The sequence below is a fragment of the Balaenoptera physalus genome (genome assembly GCF_965194825.1).
Source record: "Balaenoptera physalus genome assembly, chromosome: 4".
Taxonomy (NCBI): Eukaryota; Metazoa; Chordata; class Mammalia; order Artiodactyla; family Balaenopteridae; genus Balaenoptera; species Balaenoptera physalus.
The window spans coordinates 17,532,439-17,553,339 of record NC_138891.1 but is presented as its reverse complement, the minus strand read 5'-3'; the positions used below and the strand labels follow the sequence as shown (position 1 = coordinate 17,553,339).

Sequence of the window (20,901 nt, the reverse complement as noted above, 5' to 3'; positions counted from 1 at the left end):
TCAAACTCAACAATAAAGAAAACAAAGAACCCAATTTAAAAGGGAGAGAAGGCAATGTATTTGAACAGACACTTCACAAGAAGAAATACAGTTGGCAAATAAACACATGAAAAGATGCTCAACCTCAATAGCCATGAAGGAAATTCAAATGAAAACCACAATGAGATATCACTACATGCCTATTAAATGGCTACAATTAGAAAGACCTGCCATACCATCCTTGGTGAGTCTGTGGAGGAAATTATACTCTCATACACTGTGGGGGAGAAAGTTAAATAGTACAACCACTTTGGAAACCAGTTTGGCAGCTTCTTTCAAAATTAGGCATATACCTGCCAGATTAACCCGCCACCCCTCTCCTAGGTGACTACCCAGGAGGAAAGGGAATATATGTTTATACAAACACTTGGACACAAATGTTCATAGCAGCTTTATTTATAATACCTAAGAGCTGGGGGGAAAAACAAAAGTCCATCAAAAGATGAAAAGATAAACAAATCGTGGTATATCCCATACAATGGAATACAACCTAGAATAAAAGAAAATGAACTATTGAGATACACAACAGCTGGATGAATCTCAAGGGAATGATGCTGAGTGAAAGAAACCAGACAAGAAAGGGTCTCAGATCAGTGGTTGCCAGGGAGGAGCGGGTGCTGTAAAGTGCACAAGGAAACCATGGGGGCGATAGATATGTTCACTCCCTTGATGGTGGTGATGATTTTGTATATTCAGTCAAAATTTAACACATTTTTCAGTGTAGTTTATCATATGCCAATGAGATCTCAACAAAACTGTTCTTTTTTTTTTTTAAATTAATTAATTTCTTTATTTTTATTTTTAGCTGTGTTGGGTCTTCGTTTCTGTGCGAGGGCTTTCTCTAGTTGCGGCGAGTGGGGGCCACTCTTCATTGCGGTGTGCGGGCCTCTCACTGTCGTGGCCTCTCTTGCTGCGGAGCACAGGCTCCAGACACACAGGCTCAGTGGTTGTGGCTCACGGGCCCAGTTGCTCCGTGGCATGTGGGATCTTCCCAGACCAGGGCTCGAAACTGTGTCCCCTGCATTGGCAGGCAGATTCTCAACCACTGCGCCACCAGGGAAGCCCCAAAACTGTTCTTCAAAAGCACTCAAGAGCGCGCACAGGGTCAGCAGAGAAGCCCACGCCGGATCTCTAGGGCTCCAGCGAGCTCACCCCACCCCCACTGCTGCCCCCAGATGGCCAAAGTCTGTTGGCAGGAGCTATGTGTGTGAAAACGACGGCTAGAATAGCTGGAATTCTTCATATAAATTCCAGGAAATCCAGGGACTTCTGGGCACCATATGAAAACATAAGAGGGAAAAAATGGCTCATTTTCTGAGAAAAACGAAGCATACTTTATGGGGTCATGGAGCCTCTGAAATACCACCACCAACCCTTTCTCTTGCTGCTTGTTGGTGCTGGGGGTGGATGTGGGGAAGAGAAAACCCCAGTTCTGCCTGTCCTTTCCAGCCAGGGTCTCACGCAGAGGCGGTCCTGGCACCCGTCGAGGCTGGCAGGAGGGGACCGAGGAGATGGGACTCCTACGGGCATCTGGGGAGGTAGGGCAGGCTGGTGCAGGCCTCCAGGCCAGCAGATGCCCCAGACGCGGAAGCGTGGGAAATTAGGCTGTTAGGAGCAGTCAAAGCATGGGGACCCCAGTGTGACCCTGGGGGAGGCTATGTCACCTGCAGCTTTCCTGGGTGTCCAGACCAAGGTGGGGGCTGATCCCAGCAAGGGCAAGCTCTTCTCTGCAGGTGGAGACGCACACATATGCCCGCGCAGCTGCCCCGGCTGTGGGCAAGGAGCAGACCCACCACCCCCGTCCTCCGGACCAGATCAAGCTCTAATAGCCAAGCTTTCACTTTGTAACAAGTCCTCTTCCATTCAACAAATATTAATTGAGTGTCTACCACGTGCCAGGTGCTCTGGTCTCTGGTAATCCCAGCCCTCATGGAGCTTACATTCCAGTGGGGAAAACAGACCATATACAAGACAAATAAATAAACACACAATGTGTCAGATGGCTGTAAGTCCAGTGAAGAAAAATAAAGCAGAGATAGGAGAGGAGGCAAGGGTAGAAGAAGGGGTTGTGGGTGGAGCTGGGAGGGAAGAGGCGGAGTCACACGGAAGCTCTGGCATGACCCGCCCTTTTCTCACCTGTGATGGGTTTTCCCCCTGATCTTAGAGCAGACCACAAGGAATCAGGGTGAACTTTGTTGTTCCCTCGGCAGCTGTATCCAAGGCCCGCTCGTATTCTCAGCAGCTTCTCCTGGACAGGAGGAGGGCATCATGGCAGCCCCCCTCTCCCCCCTGCCCCATCACAGCCATTCCTGGGGCTGCCCGTCCCTGGGCCCAGGGATGAGCTAATTACCCCCAAAACTGAGTACTTTCCTCATCTCTCTGCCAAGACTCCTCCCACAAATCCCACCTCCTAAACTCAGAAAAGTCATGGCCCGCAGTCTCTCATTATTTTCTGAGTCGTTACCATGTACCTTCCATTTATTCAGGCCTGTTTCTCTGCCCATGATCATGACACACCAATTCCCATTTCTGTGCCTTTTCTCCCATGCTGCTCCTCGCCTGGAATGCCCTCCTCCTACTCACACATTTTTCAGACTCAAAGGTAAAGCTGTAACCCACATATTTCTAGAACCCCTCCCTGCCCACATCAGCCCTATGAAGCCCCTCTTCTTGAGCTCTGGAGCACACAGCATCCGAGCCTCATAAATGAGGCAATAAGATCTCTGCGGTCCACTGTTACCCCCTGCTGTTAGTCTGGTCCCGTCCTGGGTGTTCCTCCCTGAGATGCAAGATCGAGCTGAGCACACAAAAGGTACACCACAGATATAGCTGATTTCTCCCTAAAAACAAGGCTTTGTTTTCTCCAAATTTTCCCCTCTCCATCTGAGAAATGAAAATGGTTTGGAAAATTCCAACATGGGAGTGTTCAGACTTATTTGAGTTGTGCAAGTGGGAAAAAATGTGCTTTTCCCAAAATTAACAAATTCCCCCAGCCTTTCCTCTGAAAGCAATTCACAAACCTCTAAGCCCAGTGTGTAAGCTCGCCAGTTTCTTTTCTTCATCTCTCTGAAGAATGAATTGCCCTCCTGTTTGTATGCCGTATGCACACATGCATTTGTGAGTAAATGAGGAGGATGGAATCAGAGTAGAAATTAACTGATCTTGAAAATGTAGCAAGTGACAAGTGGAGACTGGTGAGCCCTTTGATGCGCAGGTCCCTGGCTTTCCAGTGTGCTCAAGAGACAAGTTCTTAACACCAGTATGCTCCCACCTGTCTCTATGCTCCCTCTGCATTTATCCAAATTCATTCATTCATCCATTCAGCAAACACTAACTGAAAATCAAATGTGGTTGGCAGTTTCTAAAATGGCTCCCAATGATCCCATTTCCTGGTAACTATATTCTTGTGTAATCCCCTCCCCTTGAGTGTGCACTGGACCTAGCAACTTGCTTCTAATGAACAGAATGCAGCAAAAGTGATGGGACATCATAATTTGTTACGAAGCAATACATAATTCATACACCAACAATGTGTCAAGCATTGTTCTTGGTCCTGGGACATAGCAGAGGACAAAACATACACACAACTCTGCCCTCATGTAGCTGACAGCCTAGTGAGGGGAGGCAGATGATAAACAAAGCCTGGTGAAGGGGAATGGGAAATTGCCAGGGTTTTGGGTAAGCAGTAACTGGGGGTGACGGTAGTTGTAGGGTGTTTGGAAAGGCCTCCCTGAGAAGGTAGCATCTGAGCAGAGACCAGCAGTGAAAGCATGGGCCATGGGCTATCTAAGGGGAAAGTGTTCCTTACAGAAGGAATGGTCTAGAATACATTTTTGTTTTGCTTGGCAAAATAACATTTAGAGAAGGAAAGGCTTTCGGCTTCTCTTTTTAGCCTGTAGGAAAAATAACCAAACACAGGCAGCCCACCAGAAATGCATTCCAACTTTCCTCCTGCTCCAGAGAGAGCTCTGGGTCCAGACAGAGGTAAGCTATGTTTCTGTTTTGTTTGTTTCCTGTGTCCTCAATATAGGCAGTTACTCACCTTGGCAGGTGGGGCTTCTGTGATTTTAAGAGGGAAGGAGGCTGCCTAATGCCTCTCCATCCCGCCCTCTGCCCTGGTGTGGCTTTCTTACTTGACACAGAGTATAGGATGTAAGGATTGGGTGGTTGGGACCCCAGGCCAGAGGGGTACCATCTGGAGAAGACTTGAACGGTCCCATTCACTCTGAGATCCCTGGGGCCAGCTACCAATTCACATTGGGCCAGACCCCCTGAGGGTCTAAGACATCCGTCCAGAGCCACTCTAGATGCTGAGAGCTGGTTGGAGACAGGGGCACTGATGACCACTCACTTCCATCCGCACAGCCCTTAGGTTTACCTGAGGAATTCAAGGGAAGAGCAGTTTACAAAATGTTTTTCAGTTGCCTTGTGAAGGAAGTAAGCCTGATAAAGTTATCCTATTGTGTGTGAAAGTGGACGTCTGGGTGCACTCAGTGATTCTCCTTCCCACCCCACCTGCCCAGAGAGCGGCTGGACACCAGAGCTGCTCAGTGGAGATGGTGATTTGTGAGAGGAGGTGCCAAGAGCAGCTCTCCTGCCAAAATCTGACCCGAGCCAGATCTGATCCGTTGGCCCAAGTCAGAATCAAATGCCTGCCTCTGACTTCTGTCAGACACTGGCTTTGCTTGATGCCTCTCGCATCCTAGAAAGAAGGGGTGAACTTTCTCTCCAGCCTGTGGTATCCAGGACAGCCTGGCTCTACAAGGGCCCCAGGTTGGCAGCCAAGAGTGCTCTGCTTCTCCAGACAGGAGGCGAGGACAAAATAAAGACATTTCCAACCAATAAAAATGGGGAGATTTTGTCACCAGCAAACCCACATTAAGGGAACACTTAGAAAGCAAAAGGAAGATGACCCCAAGTAAAAGCATGGAGTTGAGGGAAGGAATAGAGAGCAATGAAAAGGGTAAATATATGGTAAAACTAAATGAATATTGATAATATATAAGAAAATAATAATAATGCCTTGTGAGGTTTAAAATATATATGGAATTAAAACACATGACAACAAGAACACAAAAGATGGGAGGGGAGTAATGGAGTTAAAGTGTTCTAATATCTTTGCATTGTCCTGGAAATGGTAAAAATATTAATTTATATTAAACTTTAATAAGTCAAAGGTACATATTATAATCTCCAGGGTGAACACTAAAAAATAATAAAAGAATATGTAACTAATAAGTTAAATGGGATGGAATAATAAAAACTGTTTAGAAAGCAAGAAAGGAGGAAAAAAGAAACAAAAAACAAGTGAAACAAAACACTAATAGTGAGATGATGGATTTAAACTCAAAGATATTAGTAATTTTATTAAATATATTCAATAAATGGGCTAAATGCTCCAATTAAGATCAAAGATTATCAGATTATTTCAAAGGAAGGCTGACTTAGGGAGCATGCACCCGTTTGCCTTGCTCCCCTTAGCCTTAACCCTCTTAATTATTGGGAGACTGACTTGATCGCTGGAGCTTCAGTGGCCATCTTACAACCATGAGGCTGAGTCTAGAAGCTGTGGGCAGAGGATGGATGAGCAGAAAGAAAAAAGGAGCCTGGGACACTAAAGATGCTGTGGGGCTACCATACCAGCCCTAGACAACGCACCTCCAACTTCATGCTTTATGAAAGAGAAACAAATCCCTAACTTTTTAAAGTTTAAACCACTCTGTGTGTGGTGTCCAATGCTTGTGGCTAAGCACAATTCCTGATACACAAGGTTGAGGGTATTACATCTGCAAAACCCTCTGAGTGTCAGATACTAACCTTAAACCAATTAAAACCACTGGGTTGTGTACCATGCAAAACCTCTAATGAGCACAATGTAACTTAGACCATTTGGACCAATCAGACTGCAGGAGAGTTTAATGGATTGGGACTAGCCACAGGAAAGCCCCATAAGTGCCCATCTCTCATACCCAGAGGGATGTTGGTATGGGGGTATAAGCAACTTAAATGAGTTAGTGGGGGAAAGTGATTTCTTGTAGGCAGCCAACAATCATAAAACAACATGGATCTTCCCAAAGCAAAAACAAATGTCCATGAGTTCATTGCATCCACTTACCAAATATTTATAGAGCATCTTCTATGTGCCAAACATTGTTCTAGCCAGCAGGGATGCAGCAATGAACAAAACAGACAAAACTCCCTGGCTTCTTGCAGTTTACATTCTAGTGCGGGAGAGAAAAGATAAGCAAATACATAAGTGAGATCAATTGCATATAGAATGGTAATAAGTTGATGGAGAGAAACAGTGGAGGAAAGAGAACAGGGAATGGGGTAGGTTGCAAATTTTTTTAAAATTTATTTATTTTATTATTTATTTATTTTTGGCTGCGTTGGGTCTTCGTTGCTGCGCACGGGCTTTCTCTAGTTGTGGCGAGCGGGGGCTACTCTTCGTTGCGGTGCGCGTGCTTCTCATTGCGGTGGCTTCTCTTGTTGCGGAGATGGGGTCTAGGTGCACAGGCTTCCGTAGTTGTGGCACATGGGCTCAGTAGTTGTGGCTCGGGGGCTCTAGAGCGCAGGCTCAGTAGTCGTGGCTCAGGGGCTTAGTTGCGTCGCAGCACGTGGGATCTTCCCGGATCCAGGGCTCGAACCCGTGTCCCCTGCATTGGCAGGCGGATTCTTAACCACTGTGCCACCAGGGAAGTCCAGGTTGCAATTTAAATAATGATTATTCAGTATGATTAGGGAAGGTCATACTGAGAGGTCATGTTTGATAAAAGATCTGAATGGAGAAAGTAGGACACAAATGACATGGGCAAAATGTTTCAACCCACTCATGGCAAAGCAAGAGGAAAGATTCCGGAAAAATACAACTTGTCTTCATGGATGGCTTTGGCTGAGGGTGCTGCTTGCTTCGGAACTGCTGCTAAGTCTTAGGGAGGGGCAGTCGAGCATATGGGAGGTCCCATTGCAAAGTAGTGTAAGGTGAGAATTTACATAACTGCTCTGTGGTGAGGGTAATTATTACACACGTTCTGGATGCCATTAGAAAGATCGTTCCATTTAATGCTCAGAACAACCCTATGTATGAGATGGGTTCTACTGTGATGCTCGTTTTACACAAGATGAGAAGGAGGCTCATCTTTTGGCCAAAGGTGGCAAAGCTAGTAAATGGCGAGGGAAGCTTCCCTAGTTGATGCCCTCAGCACCTCACAAACCCACCCATCCAATTTCCAGGGCCTTCCCATCAGGCTGACATCGGGCGAAGGGCAGGGGCTACAGAGAATGCAGAAGAGGAAGTAAAGAGAAAGGAGCACTAGGAAGTCTTGGTACCCCTTGGAAGCCTGAGCCTGAGCTGAGCGTTTCCCTCCTCCTCTGACTGAAGCATTGAAATGGGTCCTGTGGTTCCAGGGGCCCGGTGGCAGCACAGGTGCAGGGGACAAAGGGCCAGGTCTTAGCATTAAGGGCTTCCCAGCTGCAGAGACCAGGGGCTCTGCCCTCACCTAGGCCCCATCCCACCCCTCCACCCCACTGCCCCACCCAACTGCTCCCCTGGACCTTCCTTGTTTGGCCCTTGTTACTCATGGAAATGAGGCTGCGGGGCAGACACTTTCTTGGTGGCACTTTTATAGGCCCTGACCCAAAGGGAGGGGTCTGGAATGTGCAAGGGACATTAGCTCTCCTGGGGAACCGCAGCTGGAGTCTGCTCAGTCCCTCTAATCTGCTCGCTATAAACAGGACATCTCAGCCACCAGGAGCTGGACGCCAGTGTGTGCCAGGACGTGAAGCCGTCTGGGCAGCGGGATGCTCCTCGGGGCTCCACTCCCCCGAATGGAGATGGAGTTCCCACATCAGTACGCATGAGAGGAGACCCAGAGTTCTCTCTCTTTTCTCTCCCTCCCGCTTATCAGGTGGTTGATCCTCACCACAGCCCAGTGAGGGAAACTCCATTTCATAGACAGAAGTGAGGTGGTCACACGCTCAAGATTCTGCTGATGCAAAAGCCCTGGTTCTTTTTTCTTTTTTTTTTTGGCCGCACTGCACGGCTTGCAGAATCTCAGTTCCCTGAGATTGAACCCGGGCCCTCGGCAGTGAAAGCACGGAGTCCTAACCATTGGTCCGCCAGGGAATTCCCAGCCCTGGCTCTTAGCCACTGTGATGTGGTCTTTCTCTCCCCTCCCCTCTCCCCAATTTTCCCTTTCTGATCTTTTAGTCCTCCCTCTGTCTTCTTCCTTTCTTCTTTTCCTCTTTCCTTTTCTTCTTTGTATGCATTGATCCAATAAATATTTATAATTCAACTATTTTGTGCCAGGCACTGTGCCTGGCACTGAGAATAAAGCAGTGAAGAAAGACAGTCCTTCCCCATCAGGTTTACATATCACTAGGGGAAGACTGACAATGAGGAAACAATCTAACACAAAAAATATTAGGTGGTAATGGAATCGCTGGTTCCATTGTGAAGAGAACAAGAAGGAAGATGTGCTGGAAAGCATGGCAGGTAGGGGTGTTTTCAGTTGGGTGGTCAGGGACAGCCTCTCTGAGGAGGTGACATTTGAGATCAGACATGAAGGAAGAGAAGGGACCAGCCACGGGCAGAGGTGGAGCAGAGCGTTCCAGGTGGTGGGAGCTGCAGGCTCAGAGACCCCAGAGTGAGGGATAAAAGGCCAGTGCGGCTGGAGCACTGTGAGCTCCACGGAGACGGGGCAGCAGAGCCGAGAGGGGCCATGCAGAAAAGACTCTGATGTCATTCCGAGTGCCTGACCAAGTGTTTCAGGAAAGGAGCTACTGTGATCTAAGCCGTGTTTCTAAAAGATCACCCCAGCTGTGGTGGGGAGAATAGTTTGAAAGGGGCAGTCGTGGAGGCAGGTAAATGAGTGAGGACACGATTGCAGAGCCAGGAGAGAGAGGGCAGTGGTGTGGACTAGCATAAAATTAGTAGCGCTGGAGAGAAATGGGCATTTACTAGGCACCTCCTAAGTGCCAGGTGCCAAGACATGAGTAAGACCCATGTCCCTGCCTTTGCAAGGTGTCCAGTGAGAAGATGGTCATGGGAACAAGCTCACTGGCTGCTCTTCTGAGTGTGGAGAGAGAGGTCTGTACAGGTACAGGGGACCAGGTAGGAGGGGACAACTCTACCTCAATGGGGATAGGAGGCTGTGGAGAGAGCTCAGGGGGCTCTTCCAAACCTGCACCTACTGCAGATGCAGATGACAATGCCTGCAGCTGAACTCAAGGCCGCGCCGGTGGATCACACTCATGACACCAGTGGTGCCTGTAGAAGGAAAGCAATGGCACAAAGTGTTCAGACATGTCAATGTAAAAGCTGGCAGTGAAGCTATTTAGAAACTTAAAGAATGGAATCCCTCCCAGTAGGCAGTTGGCTTTTTCAAGAGGTCAGTAGACTTCCTCCCAGTAATCACCAAGCTGAGTCCTTAAGGATACATTGGGTCTCCCAGGCAAAGAAAGGAGATACTCAGGGCATCCCCAGGAGATGCATGTTCAAAGGGGAGAGAGACCAAGAGGCGAGGGTCTGAGGACTTGTGTCGCCGACTTGCTACCCATGCGAGTAAGCCACCTTGGGAGTAGATCCTCCAGCCTCGGTCAATACCTCAGAGGACTTCAGCCCCACCAATGTCTTGGCTGCAACCTCACGAGAGACCCTGTGCAGCCAAACCACTCTCCCACATATAAGATTTCATTAAACTCTAACAAAAAAAAAAAACAACCTTGAGGTGAATATTATCCCCAGACAGTGTCCAGCACATAGTAGATTTGTGTATTAGTTAGTGTGGACTAGGCAGCAATAATAAATAAACCCCAAGTTGTGGCAATGTAAAAAACAAGAAATTTATTCTTTTCTCACAAAAATCCCAGGGCGGGCTGTGTGTAATGTGAAAATCCAATGAATATAACGTTGGCTACTGTATTAGTCAGGGTTCTCCAGAAAAACAGTACCTATAAGATGTGTGTGTGGAGAGAGAGAAAGAGAGGGAGAGATTGATTGATTGTAAGGAATTGGCTCACACAATTGTGGAGGCTGACAAGTCCAAAATCTGTAGGGTAGGCAGGTTGGAAATTCCAGTAAGATTTGATGTTGCCCCTTGAGTCTGAAGGCAGTCTGGAAGCAGAATTCCTTCCTTTTCTGGGATTCTCAATCTTTTCTCTTAAGGTCTTCAACTGATTGGATGAGGCCCACCCACATTATGGAGGGCAGTCTGCTTTACTCCAAGTCTACTGATTTCAATGTTAATCACATCTTCAAAACACCCTCACAGCAACATCTAGACTGGTGTCTGACCAGGCAGCTGGGCACCACAACCTAGGCAAGTGAACACATAAAATTAACCACCACAGCTACCTTTCTCGTGAAGAAAAGCTATTTAGATTAAGTTGCCTTTTGTATCAATGAATTCAATTCAATATGAATTCTTTTTCTATGCATAAAAAACAAACATTCCTGGGGGGAAAATGTGTTGTCATTTGCTTTGCTGAGGAGGCGACATGGATAAAATATGCCAAGCATTTTACTGTGTATTATTTATTTATTCTGCTTGTGTTACTGGGCTATTGCCTCCTTATAGACACCTCATACCACACACGCATGCCCCACTCACCTCCAGACACACACTCACCCTATGCATCAGATGTCTGCATCACTGGCATGGGACACAGGCCAAACAGGCCTCTGTGTAACCAACATTGGCATGCTGCAAACTGGTGCACATTCCTGGGGTGTCTATGGACTTGCCAAGGGCTATGAGGGCACCAGTGTTTTAACAGAACCGGTTTCCTGATCTTCAGTTTACTTGTACAACCTCTTAAAACTGGTCTACCTGCGAGTCCTGTTATAGAGGTGTCCTGCTGGACTCCTTCCCATCCCCCCTCTCAGCCTCACCCTCTCCACAGGGCGAAGCAGTCTCACTCACGTGCATTGCCCCCCCAGGGCCAGAATCCCTAACAAGAGGACATTTAACACACACCCCATCCATATCATTGAGAAATAGATTTCCAATAAAATGTTACTTTGTTTAATAATTATTTGTCAAAATGTGTAATATGTTTTGTTTCGATCAATTGTACACTAATAATAATTGTAATAATAACTCAATTCAGGATAGAAATGTTTAATTCCTAGAGCTTTACAATCACAGACAATTTTTCAATGTTTCAAATTATTTTTGGAAATTTTTTATTGAAGTATAGTTGATTTCCAATGTTTCAGGTGTACAGCAAAGTGATTCAGTTATTCATATATACATATTCTTTATCAGATTCTTTTCCATTACAGGCTATTACAAGATATTGAACATAGTTCCCTGTGTTATACAGTAGGTTCTTGTTTTTTATTTTATATATAGTAGTGTGTGTCTGTTAATCCCAAATCCCTACTTTATCCCTTCAATAAAAATATAATTTTTAAAAAAGTTTAATTTATATTTTTATTGAGAGGAACAAGGAGGGATCATTAAAAGACTTTCTAGCATAAAAATATACTAGAAGAGAAAATATTTCTGTGGAAAAGAGAATAGAAATACGATTTCAAGAAGAAAAGAACTAACTAGAATTTCTGATTTTTTAAAAAAAGATCTTTCGTGTAATTTTTTTCCCTAAAGCATATTGGTGAGTATCAAACTGTGATAATATTTAGAGCTCATATGATACATTTAAAAGAGCAATTGAGCAGTCTTATTTTTAAATGTCATTTTTACTGAAAATCACATCAGTTGGAACTATTTAAACTTCTGCTATAAATTTAAATGTTAACTTAAAAGCATGCTAGAGAGTAAAAAATGTTCAAAAGTGCCGGGTGTATGTGAGAAAATATTTCAAGGCCACTGACCTAGAGTATACCTACACATACCAGATGGAGCCCACCCAGCCTCTCCTAGGCCCACAATCATGTAGCCTGGCACCAGTTCATCTGTCAAGTTTACTAGCGATGGCCATGGCTATCTATACGGTGGTTGTCACCTCATCTTCATGCTTGGAAGAGCAAGCATCCCCTGGAAACAATAGCCCACTTTGTCCCAGGCAGTGCCAGGGAGACTTATCTTACTATGAATTAATTCTCATAACAAATTTATGGTTAAATACCATTTTTATTCTTCTTTTACACATGAGGAAACCAAGGCTTAGAGAAGTTGTCACTTGCCCAAGGTCACCCAGAGAGTTTGTGGTCCATCTCCAACTCAAAAGGAAAGGCAAGCCACAGGCAAAATATTTGAACAGACACTTCATAAAAGAAGATGTATGAGTGGCAAATAAGCATATGAAAAGATGCTCAGCATCACTATTCATCAGAGAGTTGCAAACTAAAATCATGATGAGACACCATCATGGACCCACTAGAATAGGTAAAATTTTAAAGGCTGATAATACCAAGTGCAGACAGATGTGGAGCAACTGGATGTCTCATACATTCGTGGTGGGTATGTAAAATGGTTCAGCACTTTGGAAAACAGTGTGGTGGTATCTTATCAAGATACACACGCTTTCCACATACCCAGCAATTTCATTCCTAGCTGGTCACCCAAGGGAAATAAAAATGTGTGTCCACACAAAGACTTGTATGTGAATATTCACAGCAGCTTTATTTATAATAACCAAAAACTGGAAACTATCCAAATGTCCACCAACTGGTGAAAGGACATAAAAACTGTGATACATCCCTACTCTGGAATATTGCTCATCGATAAAAAAAGGAACAGAATATTAATACAGGTAACAAGTTGAAAGAATCTAAAAAGAATAATGCTAAGTGAAAGAAATTAAGCTACATGCCAAAGACTGCTGCTGTATGATTAATGATTCTATTTATATAAAATTCTATGGGAATTCCCTGGCGGTCCAGTGATTAAGACTCCGCGCTTTCACTGACTAGGGCCCAGGTTCAATCCCTGGTCAGGGAACTAAGATCCCGCAAGCCGTGCAGGGCAGCTAAAAAAATTTTTTTTAATTAAAAATAAAAATAAAATAAAATTCTCGAAAAGGCAAAACTGTAGTGACATGAAAGCAGACCCGCAGTTACTTGGGGCTTGGGGGGTCAAGGGAGGAAACTGCCTGCAAAGCAGTGCAAGGAAACTCTTTAAAGAGACAGAAAAAATCTAAATCCTTATTGTGATTGTGGTTATACCACCGTACACAATTATCAAACTCCATCAAACTATACGTTAAAAAGGTTGAATTTTGTTATATATTATATATATTCTTATATACGTTATATAACATTATATCTTACTAAGATACAAGATCTTGTCCAGAAATAATGAGAACTGATCTGCCTGACCCACGACCCTGCCTCCCCCTCTTTCTACCATCTCCTCCCCACGGCTGATGTCCTTTTGTTTCTGCTGACCTCAGAGGAAGCACTCTCCCTGTACCTCTCCAAGATCACTTCTTTGTTTTAGGGCCAGATTCCGTGTCTCCTCCAGCACCAGCCATTTGGATCTGGGCTGCTTTGGGGAGGGGTTATCCAAAAGGGTCTGAAAAAGCAGGCCAGAAAGCCAAGACCCACTGGGCTGCCAGGAGAGTTGAGCCAAGGACTAGTCTAAATATGGGCTACATTCTTCACTGTCTCCAACTCTGCGGCCACCTTAGTTTCCACCAGGATGATACACTGGACACTCCCAATTGTCTACTGCCTGATACCTTTTCAGATCAGTGTAATTTCTTTCAGCCCGTCCTCACCCATGTGGGTGCCTTAAACAAAGACATGGTTTCTTTCCTGCAGATGTTTTTCAGACTCCACACGGGTTGATGTCATCGTGGATCTCTAAGGGAGGAATACTGTTTATGGAGTCTCCCTGGCACATTTTACTGCTCGTGGAACACCCCACAGGGCCAGTACCCACACAACACACCCTGAGAGCCTCTTGCATGAACTAAGCCAGATATTGTGATGTTTCCCAAGTGACTCTCCATCCCCTACCCATGTGAACAACAGAACCTTTCCAACAGGGCTGAAAGGCCAGAGACTCAGCCCTCAGGAGACAGCAAAGCTGGGCCTGGGAGAGGCGGTGTTCTCCCCGACACCCTCTCCTGTGAATGCACCAAGAGGAGAGGGGTCAGACGGGAAGCAAGGACAGCTCCAGGCCAGCCTTCGCCCAGAGACCCAAGTTCGGGAAGAGGAAGCGGTGTCTGAAGGAGAATCATCCACTTCCTGGAGCTGCAGCTCTGAAACCCCAAGCCTCAAGTCTTCCTGTCCGATGTCCTAGCTGCAGCCGTACAGGGCCTGAGTGGCAGAGCCCCGAGCGTGCGTCACGCAGAGAGCTCGTGTCACGGAAGCACCCCCATCCCGGCTTATCCTGGGCGGAGGTACGGGGACCCAGCCCACCACAGCAGGGAAAGCAAGCCCCGAAGTTGTCGAACTAGCTCAACAACCCTGAGCTTGCCAGCTTCCTGCCCCAAGTGCCCACACCAGTCCCGACATGGCATGGAATGAGCCACCTCGGTGAGAAAAACCAAGAGGAGACCCAGTCCAGCCAAACTGGGAGGAAGGAGAGACCAGCATTTTCACCCTGGCTCCGCCCCAGGCCCCGCCTCCCAGACAGGACAGACTTGAAAGGGAAAAGCCTAACCCCTCAGCGAAAGAAGGCTGGGGAGGAGAGAGCAGGAGAGGGATGTCAACAAAATTCTGGAAAAGGGAAAGCAGATAGATGAGGTTTCAGCTTTCCCCGCACTGCTGAGTGTTCCGGGAGGGAAAGAAGCAAGTTCAGTGGCGCCTCAGACGGTCTTAGCAAACGGAGCCTCCAGCATCTCCAAGAGAGGGACGAGGGGAGGCAGAAAGTAGGCATGGGGTCGGGGGGGAGGGCTGGGGATTGAAGGCCTTAGGAAAGGAGATCCCTCCCTCACCAAGTGAGAGAGACCAGCACCTTCCTCCGTATCCCTCCCCCATCCCTGCTGCTAAACGGAGAGACTGAAGGCTGTGGTCGGAGGCCTGGGGTGTGGCACAGCTCACTCCCCCAACCCCCTTCTGCTCCCTTTTCTTGTTCGGCTCTCGAAACACAGGGAGCCAGGCTTCCAGCCTCCAGCAGGAAATTCAGAGGATCCTCCACTGGTAAACTGACTGGCTCAAGGGAATTGACCTACATATTATGATATTTTGGGGTCCTCCACATCAGGGCCGAAACCGTATCCCATCCTTTATCTGTGAGACCCACCAAGAAACTGGCTCTGCATCCACACGGGGCTTCCCTCAGCTGTTAACCGCCTCCCTCTTAAATAGGACCAGACAGCCAAGAATCAAAGTCATTTGAGGGAAGCCTTAACTACGAAAAACAGAGACCAAAGCAAACAAACAGAAAAAAATGAACTCCAAGGAAACAGAGATAATGTGGAGATGGGAATAAGAAAAACAATTTTCATTATAATCACCACTTCCAGAGGGATAAGAGAAGATTGTTAATTCATGTAACAAGAGGATGATGTTATAAAAGAGAACACTGGGTAAGGAACATCTCTTGAAAATTAGAAATGACAGCAAAATATGGAAGGGTTGAAATATAAAGGGGTAGAAATTTCCCAGAGAAATGAAGATAACAGGAAAAAAGATTTAACACTTAGAGAAGTATTTTGGGAGTTTTAACATCCAAACAACTGGAGTTCTAAAAAAGAGAACAGTTAAACTGGAGGAAAGTAACAACAAAATCATAAGAGAAAATTTCCCAGTGCTTAGGGACCTGAGGTGCCAGAATGATGGACCCATCAAGGGCCCAGAACAAAGAAACATCCCTGGGAAATTTCAGGACAACAGACATGCCGAGAAAATGCTAAAAGCTTCCAGAGAGAAAACAGTTTCTATCCAGAGATCAGTACTCAGAATCACATAGTTTTCCTCAATGGCAACACTGGCAGCAAGAAGAAAATGAAGCAACACTGTCAAAATACACAGGGAAAATTATTTCTAACCTAGGATTTTATACCCAGCCAACCACAAATAGTGTATGAGGGTAGAGTAGAGACACTTTGAGACACAAAATGGTTAAAAACATTTGCCTCCCACAGTTCCATTCTTAGGAAGATGAAGACAAGGGATCCAGAAAACAAGGAACCAAACAGAAGTGAGGGGAGGACCCACAGTGAAGATGAAAGGAGATCTCAGGATGAAAGCTGTTTGGTGGGACTAGAGAGCAGCCCACCCAACTCCCCAGGAGGGATGATGCCAAGGCCAAAATGGACCTGATCGAACGCCAGTGGGTCTACCCTCACTGCGTAGAATTTTAGGGCTCTGTCTATCCCTTTGGGCACAAATCAATGGTAAATATATAGCATGCCAAGAAAATGAAAAAATGAGGCAAATATTTAACTCCAAGAAAAACAAAAGTTGTACAAGAAAGGAAGTGTACTCATGGCACAGTAGGTGATTCAGCTTTTAGCAATATTTACAGTCACAATAACATAAACACTGAATAGTAATTTAACCAAACTGTCATGTTTCCATGTGGAGGATGGAGAAGTGTGTATGTGTTTAAGTGTCTGTGTGTGTATGTGGTGAGTAAGAAGTAGTAGGAAGTAGATAGGCAGTACCTAAAACAGAAACACCATGGAATAAAAGAAGATATTTTAGAAATTTAGGTGTAAATAACAGAACATCTAAAAGACTTGAAAGTGGTTGTCTCTTTGGAATGAAATTTGGTGGGGAGAAGAGTACGACAGGGTGCTGCTTTTTACATTGTACTACTATTTGACTTTTAAAAATTTTTTTCTTTTCTATGGCGGTATAGTTGACTTATAATAAACAATGCTGATTAAAAGTACACAATTTGATAAATTTGGGCATATGCACACCATACCCCCCCGAAGTTTCCTTGTATCCCTTTGTAGTCCCTCCCTCCCAGGATCATTCCGGGACAGGGACGTATGGGTGACTGGAGGTCAGGAACCACCTGTGAATGGCTCAACACTCCCCCTTCGGTCTGTGTTTCTAGTGCAGGTTCTCCAGATGCCAGGCTGGGGAAGACCTCACAGGCCATCTTGGCCTTTAGCGCTCAACTTGAGGAGCACCTCCTAGTGGAAGCCTGCCTGACTCCCTCCCTGTGCCTCCAGAACTTTCCGTTCTGCAGTGTACTGGCCTCTTTCTCTCCCGTGCCCAGTGATCCATGACCTCCACAAAGATGGAGACCCCCCCTTCAATTCAGAGGGCCTGGCTTAGAGCAGATGCTCAGGAAATATTTGTTGAACGAATACATGAAATAGAAGACAGAAGAGATGCACGGAAGGGTGAATGGGTGAGTAAATGAAAGGTATTTTCCCAATGTCAATGATATAAGATTGTTTGTTTTAAAGATGGTATCTCCTTAAAGAACAAGGGAAAGCCCAGGAGAGGTTGAAATGGGAGGAAAGCTCTGAAACACAACTGGAGACATTAGTCCATTCTTGGAGGGACCTGGGAAATACGTGTCCCTGGAATGAAACCTTGTCCCGAACATCCCTGCTGGCCGGCTCTGGGACCCCAGGTCCACCTCGGGAGCCCTGGGCAGAGCTGTCCCCAGCAGCCAGGGATGCGTCTCACTAGGGGGCACTCTTCCATCACACTGGCCCTGCCCAAGCAGACACAGAAACCTGCCCCAGGCTCTTTTCTACAAGGAACCCTGCAAACCCTGGGGCCTCCTCACATTCCCTGCGGCCTCTGGCCAAGAGCAGAGGCTCTTTCCAAGCAGCAGTGAGCATCCACCAAATCCGTACCCACTCAGTACAAAGTAGCTTTGCAGAAAAGACCGGTGTCTGGGGTTACGTTGATATATCAAAACGATCTTCCCTCCTTTACTGCCTCAAATATGCCAGTTCTGAGATCTCCTTCCCCATCACCTTCCCCAGCCTGAGGGCTGCTCAGATAAGAATAAATTGAAAAGTGGACTTCTGCAGTTTACCCGTTTATTCACAATATCCACCGGACACACCTGTCTGCAGGGCTGGGCCAGTGGAAATTCTGGGCAGTTACAGACCCCAGAGCAGGGAGGGGAAATGGGAGCAGTGTTCAGAGATCCTGCCCCAGGGGGACTTCACTGCCCACAGGAATCATCCCAGCCTTGGGCCTGCAGAAGCATCAGAAGCCAAGAGGCATGGATGGAGGCCAGGGGCTTGAGGGGTGTGTGCAGTTTGGAAAGTTAGGGCTCTTTCATTTTTTAGGATAACATCCTCTTACCTCAACCACTGTGGGGCCTAATTTCCAAAATGCTCCACTCTGGAGGAATTAATCCCCCAAAAGACATAGACCCTGTGAAGCAGCCAGTGCCTGATGGAGATTCGGGCCTGATGCCTGGAATAGAAGGAGGGGTGGTGGTGGAAGGAGAGACTTACGGGGAAACCTGGGGTTGGGGAGGACCGAGAAGGGGGCAGAAAGTGTGTCACGGGGACTTGCAAAAGGACAAAGAGAAGAAGGCCCCCAGCTTGACTCTTGGAAGTGGAGATGGGAACTTCCATCCCAACGTCCAGTCTCTTCCTGTGAATTTGCTCCCTGCTCCAGATTCTGGTGGGCATCCTGTGTCCCATAACCTGTCAAAGGAAGTGCCCAGGGGAGGCTGGAAGGGAGGATTTCACTACTAGCAGAGTCTTCCTTTGATGCTGCCCCCTGGGCCCTGGAGCCCCTCCTTCGCCAATCAACCACTTGGGAAGTAAGGGGACCATTCCCTTCCCAGCTCCATGGGGGACCCAGGCTGCTAGAGTCTAGCTTAGAACTCACCTTTATTTTTCCTGTTGGGTGCAGTGGGGAACAGTGGCAGGGTCAGACTGAGAGGCCATGTCACAGGCACAGATCCAGGCCGGAGCCCAGGCCCAGGCTAAGCGGGGATGAGGGTGTGAGTGCCTGGATCCCTTGCTAAGCCATGTACGTGCCTATGAGGCAGCCACACCCCTGGGAGCTGCACTCTCCTGAGCAAAGGCGTCAAGCCTGGCTTACTCTGAGAACTGGGTCACCACTGCATCTTTCCTGGGCAGGATTCCAGGTCCAGCCAGCCACACTCTCACCTGGGAAGAATCATTACCTGCAGGGAGAGGGGGCTAAGGGAGAGGGAGGCAGTGTGGACAGAGACGGACAAAGCTGGGAAGTAGAAAGCACTGGCTTACTAGGCGAGCCTCTCTTCCCCTGCTGTGTGTGTGTGTGTTAGCCAGCTGGCCAGCCCAGCACCCACCTGTGCACACCTGCCTCCGGCACGTCTGAGCTGTGATGACCCTCTTACCCAACCACCCTGCAGAGCCAGGCAGGTTCCACTGAGGCCCCTGGCCCTGCCCTGCCCTGCCCTGCCTGGGAGGCCCTGCCCTCCATCCTTGCAGAGAGAAGGGAGAAAGAAGAACAATGTGTGTAAATTTCCCATCCAGGTTTCAGGATCTCTCTCCCTCTTCTGTCTCGGGAACACAGAGGTACACAGTCAGGGGGTCCCTTTTAGGGCTGCAGCAGGCCTGCCCAATCCAAGATGTACCTCCTGACTCCAGCCATCTTGAGCCGGCCCCTTTCTGCAACTATCTCAAGGATGTTTGACCAGCATTTTGTCCAGTGTCGCCACAAATGCCCCTGAAACACAGAACTGTACCATGCGACCTTTTCCTTGATTTTGCAACCAGAGTGCACATGCCCACACCCACTCTCACACTTCCACCAAGTGTTTCCAAGAAGAATGCTGTCCACAGGGTAAGAGGCCACCTGGGTACCTCTTCTCTGTTTCTTTTTATTTCTAAAATTCCTACCTATTGTATCTAGTCGGGACAGCGGCATCTTGGCTATAGCTCCTCTTGGTGAGGTGGTCCTTGGATGACCAAGTATCCCCTAACTTGGCACAAGTGACTTATTTTCTCATTTGTCTTAGCCGATCACTTCAGGAATACCTTGAAGATATTGCAGGTTCAATTCCAGACCACCACAATAAAGTGAATATTGCAATAAAGCAAGTCACACAAATTTTTTGGTTTCCCAGTGCATATAAAAATTATGTTTCCAGTATACTGCAGTCTATTAAGTGTGCAATAGCATTATGTCTAAAATAACAATGTACGTACCTTAATTAAAAAATACTCTATTGCTCATCATCTGAGTTTTCAGCAAGTCATAATCTTTGTGCAATAGTAACATCAAAAATCACACATAACAAATATAATAAAAATGAAAAAAAAATTGAAATATTGTTAGAATTACCAAAATGTGACACAGAGAAAGTGCGCAAATGCGGCTGGAAAAATGGTGCTGATTGACTTGCTCAATGAAAGGTTACCACAAACCTTCAATCTGTGAAAAATGCAGTATCTGTGAAGTGCAGTAAAGCATAGCACACTGAAACGAGGTACTCCTGTGTTTGAAACACAATATTTGGCTTCCAAGTAAATCACACACACATACACACATTTTTGGGGAGGGTTTTATTAAAAATTAACAATGTCCCTGGCTAGTAAACAGCTCTTTGAACTTACCAAGTTTTCTTGTCCCTGTCCCTTCCAGTGAATCTCGCAATTGCAAACTCCACCGTGAGGGGAGGTGGAGAGGACCCAGCCAGGGATGGAAGTCAGCCCTCATTCTCAGGATGGACAGGGGCCTGGGCCTCACACATGGAGGTGTTGAGAGGCCCAGTGTGGTGAGGGCCCAGGAGGATCTGTCAGAGCAGGCTTTCAGAAAGGGGGGTTTCCACCGGCACAGATGGACCAGCCTAGTGCAAAGGCTGGGGAGGAAGGGTGCCAGGGGCAGAGGACAGAATTCCATCCAGAGGAGGAGCAGTAGAAGTGGACACAAGGGAGGGCTCCTGGCTGGCAGGGTTGTGGAGGGAAATAAAGAAACCAGAACAGGGGCTTTCCTGGTGGCGCAGTGGTTGAGAATCTGCCTGCCAATGCAGGGCACACGGGTTCGAGCCCTGGTCTGGGAAGATCCCACATGCCGCGGAGCAA

General features: G+C 46.9%; 1 long non-coding RNA gene across 1 annotated transcript in view; it reads right to left on the bottom strand.

The window, feature by feature from the left end:
* Nucleotides 1-415: 415 nt before the first annotated feature.
* LOC309660337 overlaps nucleotides 416-20,901 on the bottom strand; it is a 122,738-nt gene continuing 102,252 nt past the window's right edge. The window contains exon 6 of the long non-coding RNA XR_014263351.1: nucleotides 416-1,057. This is a non-coding gene — a long non-coding RNA (uncharacterized lncRNA). The remainder of the gene's footprint in view (nucleotides 1,058-20,901) is intronic.